This window comes from Parasteatoda tepidariorum, chromosome 4, assembly GCF_043381705.1.
Source record: "Parasteatoda tepidariorum isolate YZ-2023 chromosome 4, CAS_Ptep_4.0, whole genome shotgun sequence".
Lineage (NCBI taxonomy): Eukaryota > Metazoa > Arthropoda > Arachnida > Araneae > Theridiidae > Parasteatoda > Parasteatoda tepidariorum.
Window position 1 is genome coordinate 10,952,006 of NC_092207.1, and position 12,119 is coordinate 10,964,124.

At 31.3% G+C, this 12,119-nt stretch overlaps 1 protein-coding gene across 1 annotated transcript in view; it reads left to right on the forward strand.

Moving 5' to 3' along the window:
• The window catches only part of LOC139425339 (vascular endothelial growth factor receptor 1-like), a 32,595-nt gene that overhangs the window by 11,620 nt on the left and 8,856 nt on the right, over positions 1-12,119 (forward strand). The gene's annotated exons all lie outside the window — the stretch shown is intronic.

The following is a 12,119-nucleotide window of genomic DNA, read 5'->3' on the forward strand; positions in this document are numbered from 1 at the left end:
AAAATAGGTTAAGACAACAGATTCTAGTTATATTATTTGCATATGTTACTGTGAATGACCAAAACAGGTGGTTGTTGACTTTCACCGGCGAGTGTCGACAATCACATAGTCGCTTTGGTAAAAGTCCGAAATATATACTAGATCTAGTTGAGTGCCACTGTCCGGCATGCACTATATCAATGTTATTTTAAAAGTATTTGAATAAATTGAATCGTCTGCAGTTTAATTTAAAGCAATGGCTCAACCAATGAGAAATTTCCAGTTCTCAAACGCTCTCTGAAAGATCTAATAAAACTTTTTGGACTGTTTTTTTGATCGGGGACTATAATGGCTCGTTTCAACCACTGTGTAGGACGCCAGTCCAACGATTACAAGAACGACACAAACACACACAACTCGTCGTTTTATTATTCGATTTCTTTACGAAATTTGCGTGACGTACTAAATGAGAAAAGAAGACTTATCGATGCGTGAGCACACTCATCAAAAATAAAAACTTATTTTTTACTTACCCCCTCCCCCTCTAGGGGATCCCCTTTTCCTCCAGATTCTGCTTTTATCGTCCGGAAGTTGTTAAGAACGCACTGAGATGCGAGTAATTGATCTTGAAACAGTGATGTCCTTTACGCATGACGATATTTGAATCGTACAAAAAATCGAAACTGTGAAATCGCCGCTATTTTCAGATGACAATACTATCGTGTACTTTGATGAACTTTATTTGGGGAGCGAAAATATTATCTAAAGTAATGTACAGTGTACAAAAGAAGAAAAAATTCACTCTTTATGGTTCCAGGGGGTTACCTCAAATGTGCTAATTAGTTACTGCGGATGATATTTTAAGTTACGAAGACAGACAGAAAAATATACTTTTTCTATCTAAATGTACCTTTTATTCGGCGGATTATGATTCCTGACCCACAAAATATAAAGCGTAGCCTCAATCTGAAAAATGTGATCTACGTAGTTTGGTCTGCAGAGCTGTCCAAAGTTTGGACCCCTCAATGTTAATTTAATTTTTTACATACTTCACCGTATCCTGAAAAAATTTGAGAGAATTTAAAAAAAAATTGCACTCAAATATAAAATTCATTTATCCAAACTTAGTTATTTATATTAGTTAAACCGAGCATTTATAATTTGTTTTTTCGAGAACTATTTTGCTGATTTTGATCAAGCTTTGTGCTTGGTCATATGAAACTAAATAAGTGAAGATCCGATTATTGAATAAAAAGTTATTCACGGTGTTTCATTTCTTTTACGCATTGTACATTTGTTAACTTAGATTTAAAAAAAATACTCAATTCATCAAGAAATATCGTTATTTTTTGATATCACGTCGATATTAACATTTTAAAGTCACATAGTTTCAGTTATTGAATTTAGTTGCATGACAATTAAACGAGGGCGAAACGTGATTCGGGACGTAATACATTTTTTTTACACATTTGTTAGCTGAAGAATCGAATAATTTACTAATTTATTAAAATCAATAATCGCAATAATAAATCTTCGAATATAATATCAATTTTGAGGGAGATGTCCCTCTTCTGTGAAGGCCTTATACCACTAGAATTGGAAAATATAACCCATATATACCGAATACCCCATATATATATATTCCATATATACCGAATATCAGAATATATCCGAAATATAGAATAGATCCGATATATTCTATAATTACATAATATATCCAATATATAATGACCAATTAGATTTGGTATATGCGATCTGATTATATCCGATATATAATATCTGATTATAATATATATCCAATCTATATATTCGAAATATGTATTCGAATATATTATTTGTAATATATCCGAAATACATAATATATCCGAGTATATTAGAATATTCATATATCCGAATATACCAAATCTATAGCAAAATGTAGATGTTTTCCAAACATTGCAGAACCATATTTAAAAAAGAATTTATCACGATACATCGTAAAAAAGCATACTTAACGAAAAATATCGAAAATACAGTAATTATCCACCACGATAATATTTCGTGTGTTATTGATACCGTTATTTATCGCACACGATATCATCGTGATGGCTGGTAAATTTAATTTGGATAATGTAAAATAATGTTGTATCGTGAAACATCGATATTTACTCGAGATATATAAAGATATCGAAATTCCGATATTAACCAGCTCTAGCTCTGATTTGTACCAAGGAGCAGTGTCAAAACTCAAGATGTCCGATGTAGGGCATACTATATGTTATCCTTATCTGGCATATTTTTAGCCTAGTATGACCTTAGGACTAACAATTAGTTATTACACGAACTTGATTTGTTCATAACCTTTTTTTTATCACATGATATCTTCCTTATTCTCATAACAAAAGGAAGAAAAAGAAGTTAAGAAAATCTCAACAATAATGCTCTTACCCGATAGCGCTCACACTTCCGAACCGGAACTTGGGACTAAAATAAAAAAATAAATAACATGAGGGGGATTAAGAGGAAAGGAAAACGATGGTCTTAGTAGTGGGGCCGATAATAGTGACCAGTAATGCGTATATCCAGTTGAGATCATTCTATTTGAATATGCAGCTGCATGCTATCAAAAAAAAAAAAAAAAAATGCTTTCTTTTTTGAAAAAAATAGTCTCGATTTCAACTTTTCACGAATCGCGGATACGTTTGACCCTTGTAAAGAGAGTTAAACACGCTATTGGAACCATTTATTCGATTTTTCTGATTATTAAAATGTCACAAACGTATGAAGGGGTGTGCGGTAGCTGTCGTACTTATTTTGAAATGCAATTATGTTGCCAAATGAATTTATTATAGTTATGACTCGCTGGAGGATGACTTAAGCAATCACTGCCGCAGAATGTGTTCTGTTACAAATAATTGACTTGAAAAATGGTGTGTCATTCTTTACGGAACTATTGTATATTCATACATTTTTAAATCATTTTTTAAAAACTCAAGAGGATATTCGCCAGGGTCAGAAATTGTTCTGTTACAAGGTCATAATATGTTCTGTTACAAATGATTAATTTAAAAAATGGTGTGTCATTCTTTACGGATCTGTTGTATATTCCTACGTTTTTAAATCATTTTCTAAAAATTCGAGAGGATATTCGCCAGATTCAGAAATTGCTGTGCAACTTTTTTATAATAAGTTCGTGATTCAGACTCGCTTCGCTAGCTTATGAGATAGCAGAAATGTGTCTTACGACGAGCTTAGTTTTAGTACGATTTGTGCTTAATATTTTAGAAATGGGATATTGTTTAAGTTTGTCATAATGTGGCCAATCCCGCCTTACATACCCTCTAATCTGTATTATTACCCTTTAGTTTTATATTTTATTTTATAACAGTCGTTGAACAGCCGACCCAAATTCTGGGTCAGCTGTTCAGCGCGGCTCTTAACCCTTTGGTGGTCAAAGAATGCTTCTGTGCTCCAACTTCTCTTCCGATGAATTCCCAAAGGTGTTCTATTGGATACTGGTCACGTGATTTACTCTGTCAGTTCAAAGTTTAAACCTTAACTATAAACCAAACTGTCCCGATTTTGGCGGTGTGATTAGAATCCATTCACCAGGTATAAGGAAGCATTTGAAATTCTCAAATGTTTTTATTTGATTCACAGTTCCATAGAGAGAGGCGTTGCCATTATGATTCCCCAGAAAATTACTCAGTTTCCGTGTTTTACTGCTGACCATGGATGTAAGGGTCTTTTGGCGATTAATTAAACGTCAGCCATCAACCTTAACAAATTTAATTTGGATTCCTTACTCCAAGGGATCATGCCTTAGTTTTTCATTCTTTGCGGATCATCTTATGAAAATTTTTCTCAGCATTTTTAATAGATAACTTCTTCAAAGGCGTTTTTTTTCTATTTTCCTAAAGCTGATAAAATAAACACCGATATTTTAACTTAGGAACTAGAATAAAAATGCTTCAACACAACCACGCGGATGAAAGTTAGTTTGGCATAAGTTAGATTGACATCAATCACCCAGTTGAATGATTTTCCCAGCTATATATACAAAGCATAGCATATTTTTGAACACTCTAGGAACGTAAGAATACGTTAAACTAAGTCGCATGTCTGTGCAAAGTTATCGAAAGTATAAAGCCATTTGCATACACCTTGTATAGAAAGAAATAACAAAATCATAATATAGAAATAATTAGAATAACTGAAAACAAACCCACATTTTTTGCGTAGAATTCCACTTCTTTAACCACTGAGCTATGGGTGAACTATAGTGAGTGAAACAATTACATATATTTAAGGCCAGTATTAAAAACAGGACTTGTGTTAGACCGTTTCAAAACGTTTAATTTACAATTTTTCGAATTCTCGTTAGGTTTTTGTTAAATTAAAAATTTTCAAGATTGTTATAAGTTGCTCTCCATGTAGAATGATGTTTTTTAGGTTGATTTGATATCATTCCACTTTTTAAAAGTGTATTGTCACAACCCGAGAATTTGTATTCATAAAATGAAAAAAAAAGAAAAAAAACATCCTAAAAACACCTTTTTATGGGTGGCTAAAAACTCGTTCAGTTGTTTCTATGAAAAAATATTTCTCTTTACTAATCGAGGTTCATTATACTATTACTACTCCTCTAACCTTTTGCCGCACATGGGGTGTCCGTTTCATCTTTTTCCCTGGCGTTTCAACTATAAACAAAAATATATATTTTTGTTATTTTCTAATTATGAAAAGAAACGCTCTGATAGCTTCAAAAAATCTGTCAGTTTATCCGATTTATCTTTGTACTAAAATATAAATCCTAAAAAAAGGTAATTTGAGAAATTTTTTTTAAATTCATATCCAAAAATGTATCAATAATTGATTGAGTAAACTAAGGAAATTTCAATGGTGAATAATTGTTTCTCTTAAATCTAAATAACTGTAAATGTGTGCAAATTTTAAAAATTATTGTTTAGAAGTGATTGGGAAATTTTACCTTAACTTAGGAAATGAAACTGATGTTTCATGCTGTCTTTCATTACCGTAAGTTATTAAAATGCTAAATATAATATTTCTCACTTATTTTGAACTTAATTAATGCAAAATACTGAAAAGGTATGAAAAATAGTTTTAATTAAAAATTTGCGCCAAAGGGTTTTAAATGGTTCATCTAATTTTAAAAATGCTTAAAAAGTTTTATATGATCTGGACATAGCTCCTAATACGTATTCTCAAAAAGAAGAGAATCACTTATGTGTCCTTATTCACGCCTTATCTTTTTTTTCTGGACTTCATATTTTTTGAATTCCTCATTTCAATTCCCCATTTGAATTCCGCATTTTCTTCTTTTTTTCTTTTTTTTTTGGTTGTCTGTTACGACATCATCTTTTTAATCATTTAAGGAATTTCAAATATAAATTCATATGAATGATTAGAATCTAAATACAGCTATGCCTGAAATAGTTGTATTTTTAACTAACTATGGCCAATTTTTCTTCCGTTCCGATAGAATTTCTTACGAGCAAATTTGTAATTATCCGATAGTATACGATTTTCAACTAACTATTTCCAATTTTTCGTCTGTTCCAATTAGAATTTTTTACGAGCAAATTTGTAATTATCCGATAGTATATGATTTTCAACTAACTATTTCCAATTTTTCGTTTGTTCCGATAGAATTACCTATCAGAAAATGTGTTGTTATCTGATGGTATATGATTTTAAACTATTTCCGATTTTTCGTCTGTTCCAATAGAATTACCTATCAGAAAATGTGTTGTTATCTGATGGTATATGATTTTCAACTAACTATTTTCAATTTTTCGTCTGTTCCAATAGAATTGCCTAGGAGCGAATTTGCAGTGATCCGATAGTATATGATTTTTGTGAGTAGCCATAATGTATAACAAAATAAACCGTTAAAACAATGTATTAAAAAAGAAATACTTGTACAAATAACTGAGAAATCGTCATTTTTATATGTTTTTATAGAAGAAAAGTATTTCTATAAACATTATCTGGCAGTAAAAATAAAGTGATTGCTCAGATGTATGAATCATTTGTAGAACTCAGTGACCTTGCAATAAACAGAACTTTTTTTAAAGTAAAACAAGCTATTGTATATCGAAGAATGGCCCTTGCACGTGATTTCTCGGATGGTGCGTTTTCAGACCATTTTTCCTGATTATTGTTTTCCCTGTATTTATTTGGTCAGCATCCATCTTCCTGATGGAACGGTGGTTTGCTCATCAATTTGTGTAATTCACTTTTGTGTGAACAACTGCTGTGCGAGCGACAGTCGGTGCATTTGAATGCTAATTATTAGAAAGAAAACGGATTACACTTACACAGCTGTGTTTCTCTTCTAAGTTATATGCGTACATGAAACCTGAACACACAGCGATCTCTACTCGCTTCGCTCAACAACCCCCCACGGTTGCCTAACAATCGTTTGACGACGACAGATTGATACATCCACCTTAAAAAAAGGAAAATATATCAAAACATAGTTGGTTTCCAATTATATTGAAATATAAATAAAGAATTTTAAATGCAAGCTTTATTTTTAATATTCTTATCCAACTTTCGACTATCAAACCCGATAACTTTTGCTGATAAGTACTTTTTTTTCCATAACTTGATTTTTTCGTTGCGTTAAATAATTTTTAACCTACATGTATTTCGACTCCCAAAAAAAGGGTTGTAACCGCAATCTGGGAAATACGGTCCCACTAATTGGGACCTAGATATATTTTAACTGAATAGCTTTTAATCTAATGATCAGATATTCACATTCTAGAACTCAATCTTAATGGTTCGAAGGGGTGAACTCAAATATGCTAATTAATTAGTGCAGACGATATTTTAAAGTACGAAAATAGACACAAAAATGTGCTTTTTCTAACTAAATTGTATTTTTTGTTCGACGGATTATGATTATTGAACCCCAAAATATAAGGTGTAGCAGCAATCTGGGAAATAGAGTCCCAATAATTTGGACCTAGATACATTTTAATTGAATAACTTCTAATCTAATGATCAGCTCTTCACATTTTAGGACTTTTTCACGTCTTAATAGTTCAAAGGGGTGAACTCAAATATGCTAATTAATTAGTGCAGACGATATTTTAAAATACGAAAACAGACACAAAAATGTACTTTTTCTAACTAAATTGTATCTTTTGTTCTACGGATTATGATTATTGAACCCCAAAATATAAGGTGTAGCAGCAATCTGGGAAATAGAGTCCCAATAATTTGGACCTAGATACATTTTAATTGAATAACTTCTAATCTAATGATCAGATCTTCACATTTTAGGACTTTTTTCACATCTTAATGGTTCGAAGGGGTGAACTCAAACATGCTAATTAACTAGAGCAGACGATATTTTAAAATACGAAAACAGACACAAAAATGTACTTTTTCTAACTAAATTGTATTTTTTGTTCGACGGATTATGATTATTGAACCCCAAAATATAAGGTGTAGCCGCAATCTCGAAAATAAGGTCCAAATAATTTGGTCAGGAGAGCGGTCCAAAGTTTGGAGTCCCTTAATATTAATTTTACTTTTTACATATTTCCCCATATCTCGAGAATTTCTTAAACGAAAAAAAAAATTTTTGAGCGACTTACTTTTTATGCAAAAGTAATTCCATGCAAAATATAACTCTTAGTAAATATTTATTATTTTTTATTATTTTATTTAATAATAGTCGAAAAACTTTTGAACTGCAAGCTATACAGTTTTAAAGAATGCAATTTTAAATCGCAAGGTGCAAAATATGAACGAAATCGGTTGAATAGTTTCTGAGAAATCGAATTTTGGAAAAAGTCCTATTTTTAAAATTAATTCAATTTCTCGGGAACTATTTGACCGATTTTGCTCAAATTTTGTATTTTGCTGTATTACACTTTTTAAATGTATATCTCACAATTTTTGACTATTATAAAAAGTAATAAAAAATAGTAAATATTCGTTATAAGTTATTTTTGCATGGAATTATCTTTAGCTAAATGAATTTTATGATTGTACGCAATTTTTTTTTAATTTGCTTAAAAATTTCTCGAGTTTTGGAGAAATACGCAAAAAATAAAATTAACATTAAGGGGTCCAAACTTTGGATCACTCCCCTGACCAAACCATTTACCCCGATTGTGACTATCATCTATATTTTGTGGGTTAAAAGTTCGAATCCGTCGATTAAAAAGGTATGTTTATTCGAAGGAAGTACATTTTTGTGGATGTTTTAGTAACCATGTTAATTAGCAAATTTGAGGTCAACCCTTCGAACCATTAAGATTGATTCCTAGAATATGAAAGTCTGATCATTAAATCAAAAGTTATTAAGGGTAGTCCATTTATTTCTTCGAGCACTGTACATAGTCTTACACAAAATTTATAATAAAAATAAATGTAATTTATTTATGGTTTAATTATTATAAAAAGTAACGGAAAATCATTAAATAAGGCAAAATTATAGTATAAAAATCTTAAAGTTTAATGCAATAAATAAAAAAACCGTTTTTACTTTTAGGTTTTATTATAAATAAATTTCAAATCAAAGAAAAACGCATGAATAACAAACATAATAATATTAGGAAGGAACCAGGTTTTTTGTCTTAAAAAAAAGGAAAAACCAGGCAGGTTTGGATGCTTGACATTTTCTGATTTTCTTGACTTTTTCAGGATACAGCTTTATGTAAAATTATTAGACACGTAACTTTTTATTTTTGCAAAAAAAAATTTTTTTTTCGATGAAACTCTGAAAATCTTTCCTGAACTGAAAATCTTCTGGAAATTTGAGCAAAATACATCAATTCACAGGTGGCAATACTTTTTGAGAAAAGAGTGAGTCACTTCACTGGCCGTTTTTATTTATTTATTTTATTTCTACTACGCTGGCAATAACAATTACGACATAAATACTTTCTTTTTTTATGTCATTCCTTAAATACTTTAATACTAATGCGTAAATACTTTATTTCAAACTGCACGTCATTAAACTTTATTTACAGCTTTATAAACAGTTAAACATCAGTCGAAAGCTTGAAGTGCCCGGATTTGGAACCGCTCGCGCATTTGTGACACACGAATAATCCACAAACACCTTTTTCTAAATGAGCCAGAGTGTTCCAACTGCAAAACATTCAACTGTTATACATATTTTAAGCACCAAAAGTGCGCCAAATTTAAAAATCAGAGACTGCGTCGTTTCAGTTGCTTCTATCAGTCATTATTTTTACTAATTGAAAAGAATCCTCACTCTAACACTTTCGCATACACCGACCGGCCTATGTAGGGGTCAGGGAACTAGCCTTGCATCAGAAAGGTTCTGGGTTCGAAACTCCGGCAAAGCATAGATGTTCTTTTATTCACCTGTTCTAACTGTCCTTACTGTGGGAGCAACGTTGGCCCACCTAATATGGTGCCCCTGAAAGAGTGGCCCATAAATCTGCCCTTCAGAGGCCTGTATGATCAAAGGTCATTTCCCAAGCGGGCATTGGAAGAAAAAATTTTTCCATACCTTAAAGACAATGACATTTATGCATCGATCTAGTTTTTAAACCAAAACAGAATTGTGAACTTAGTTCTATAATATCTAGCTCAAATCAAATCAAACATAAATACTTACAGTGGACCTTTGCATTGAAGAACATTAAAAAATCTTCAATGACGGCTATTTTCTTATATATTGAAAGTCAATATCTAACCAATAGTGAATCACAAGGCTATATATATATATCTGTTTAACAGGTAGTACTCATAAAAATAGACATATGTGCCGTGTAGCCTTAAAATTGACCGTAACGTAGCAGGGAGCTGAAATTTTGAATTGTCGAGCACTTTAGGGTACAACAGTTTAACAAGAACCTGTACCGCACACCCTCGGTCCCTACGCAGGCTGATTAAAGCCGTCACCCACCCGCTTACTGATCGCTGATTCGGATTACTGACTTCGGTGTTCTACTGGGAACCGCGTTTTTATGATCGGTCCAAAGCGGGACCCCAACTATAAATTACATAGAATATGCGTGTTTTAGACTAATTAGGGTTCATTAAAAAAGTTTCTGGAAATATTTCNCAGTTCAAACTGGATCCTTTTTAAATAACTCATTCAGGTGAATATCACACATGAAGAGGGTCTATTAGCTATCAAGGACTGTATATCTGTTAATTTATATTTATATATATATATAATATATATATACCTGGTTTGAATGTTAATGTACAATCCAAAAATAAACCGAGCGAAGGAAATAGCAGTTAACCAAAAAGTTTATAAGAAAAAAAGTACGATTGATAAATTTGTTGTACCCATCGAAATGAAAAGAAATTTTTTTTTTTTTTTTTTGCAGTTCATGATAGACTTGAATTTTGTGCCTCGGTCGCCGAAAGAAGAGTAGGCGAGAAAAAGTGCGTGCTGTAAGGTGCCCCCAAAACTTATTTTTAATTAGTAAATTAATTATTTTAGATTAATTCATTTTTTCTTAAGAATTAATTAATTAGTCTTTTCTTACGAATTAATTAATAAATTAATTCTTTTAAATTAAGAAATTTTTTCTTCAGAATTAATTAACTTTTTCTTGAGTTCTTCATTCAATATTAATAAATTAATTCAATATTAATCTGCCGCTATTGTCATGTACCACAAACAATTACTCAGTAGAAACAACTATATTATCTCCAATATATATTTCGAGAATTTACTACTACTTCTGATCTTTTAATAGCACTTATAAGGTGAAGTTTTATTCAAAAAGGGCCTCCCGTTTTACCCGTTACATGGAAGAATTATTTATTTCCTTTTCATAATTATGTACACGCTATTTTTCTCCTGCCCTCCCCCCCTCCCCTCGAGAAAAGAAAGTTTTCTTGACCTTGCGTAACGGTTCATAGTACTCCCTCCTTTCCTTATTTAATAAATACTATGGGGTATTATATAATGAGTAGCCCCGGAAGTGGCAGAGGAAGTAGTCGATCAAAAAACAGCACGCGATGAAGATACAAATGAAAGCAATGATTATTTTATAGCATATATTTGAATTTTGGTTCTAAGTAATTCCCTGGAAATTATTTTACTTCCAGTTGGAATAAGAATTAAATTCATTTGCTTACAACTTCTGAAGTGGGCTAAACTTTTGATAGCCAAAAAAACGGCTAAATTTACAGCTTTTCTTTTTTCTTAATTTTTTGACGCATAATATCTAAAAAAATTTAAAAACAAAATAAAATACGTAAAATTTTAAGAACGAAAATTAAAGATCCATAAATTCTGCATCGAGGGATATACTTAAATATTAATCAGAATCAGTATCAGAATCAGTATTATCAGAATCAGTAATCAAAATGCCGCTATAGTGAACCTTCAAGGGATCGAAATTTCTGTTCACTATTACCGGGAGTTTACTATATCAAGTCCTCAAAAAGTTTTAACTAATGGCTAAGACCTCCTTCCTTTTATTGCACATTATTTAAATAAATGACCATTAAAATGAAATACAAAAATGACTGAAAAATAATACGTAGTAACAAAAAATGTGTTAACTTATTTTTATTTTTTATTACGCTTCGTTTTGTATACGAAAAAAATTTTTTTTTGTAATCTTTAGCTGATACGAAGCTGATGCAGGAAAAATTTTGTCCATACATCTGCCTGGGTGGGCCTTTATTTAAGGATGGGAAAGTGAGATAAAAGTAGCAAACAAGAAAAGATGCTTATCGCTACATTTTGCTCAATAGATGGTTTTAAAAATCAGTATAAGTATTTATATTAAAGCAGACATTTCAAAAATATTAAAAAAAAAATGAAGGAAAAAATTCAATCGAAATCTGAAAAAAGTTCATAATATCCAACTTCCTCACTTTTTTGGTTCACTATATCCACAAAAAATAACTATACATGTATAGCTAGGCACGGGACCGAACATTTCGTTCACTATATCCGGGAGTTCACTATAAACCGTGTTCATTACAGCGGAGTTTGACTGTAATTACTTAGATTTAAGATTATTTTCAACTTGATTCAAGTTTTTTAAAAGGTTTTTTTCACGCTTGAAAACCTTAAGTCAACCTCGATTTAAGGTTTTTATATAGAATATTGTTTTTCAAGGTTTTGGATTAGGGTAATGTGAATAGAAATGAGCACATTGTCACAGATCTCG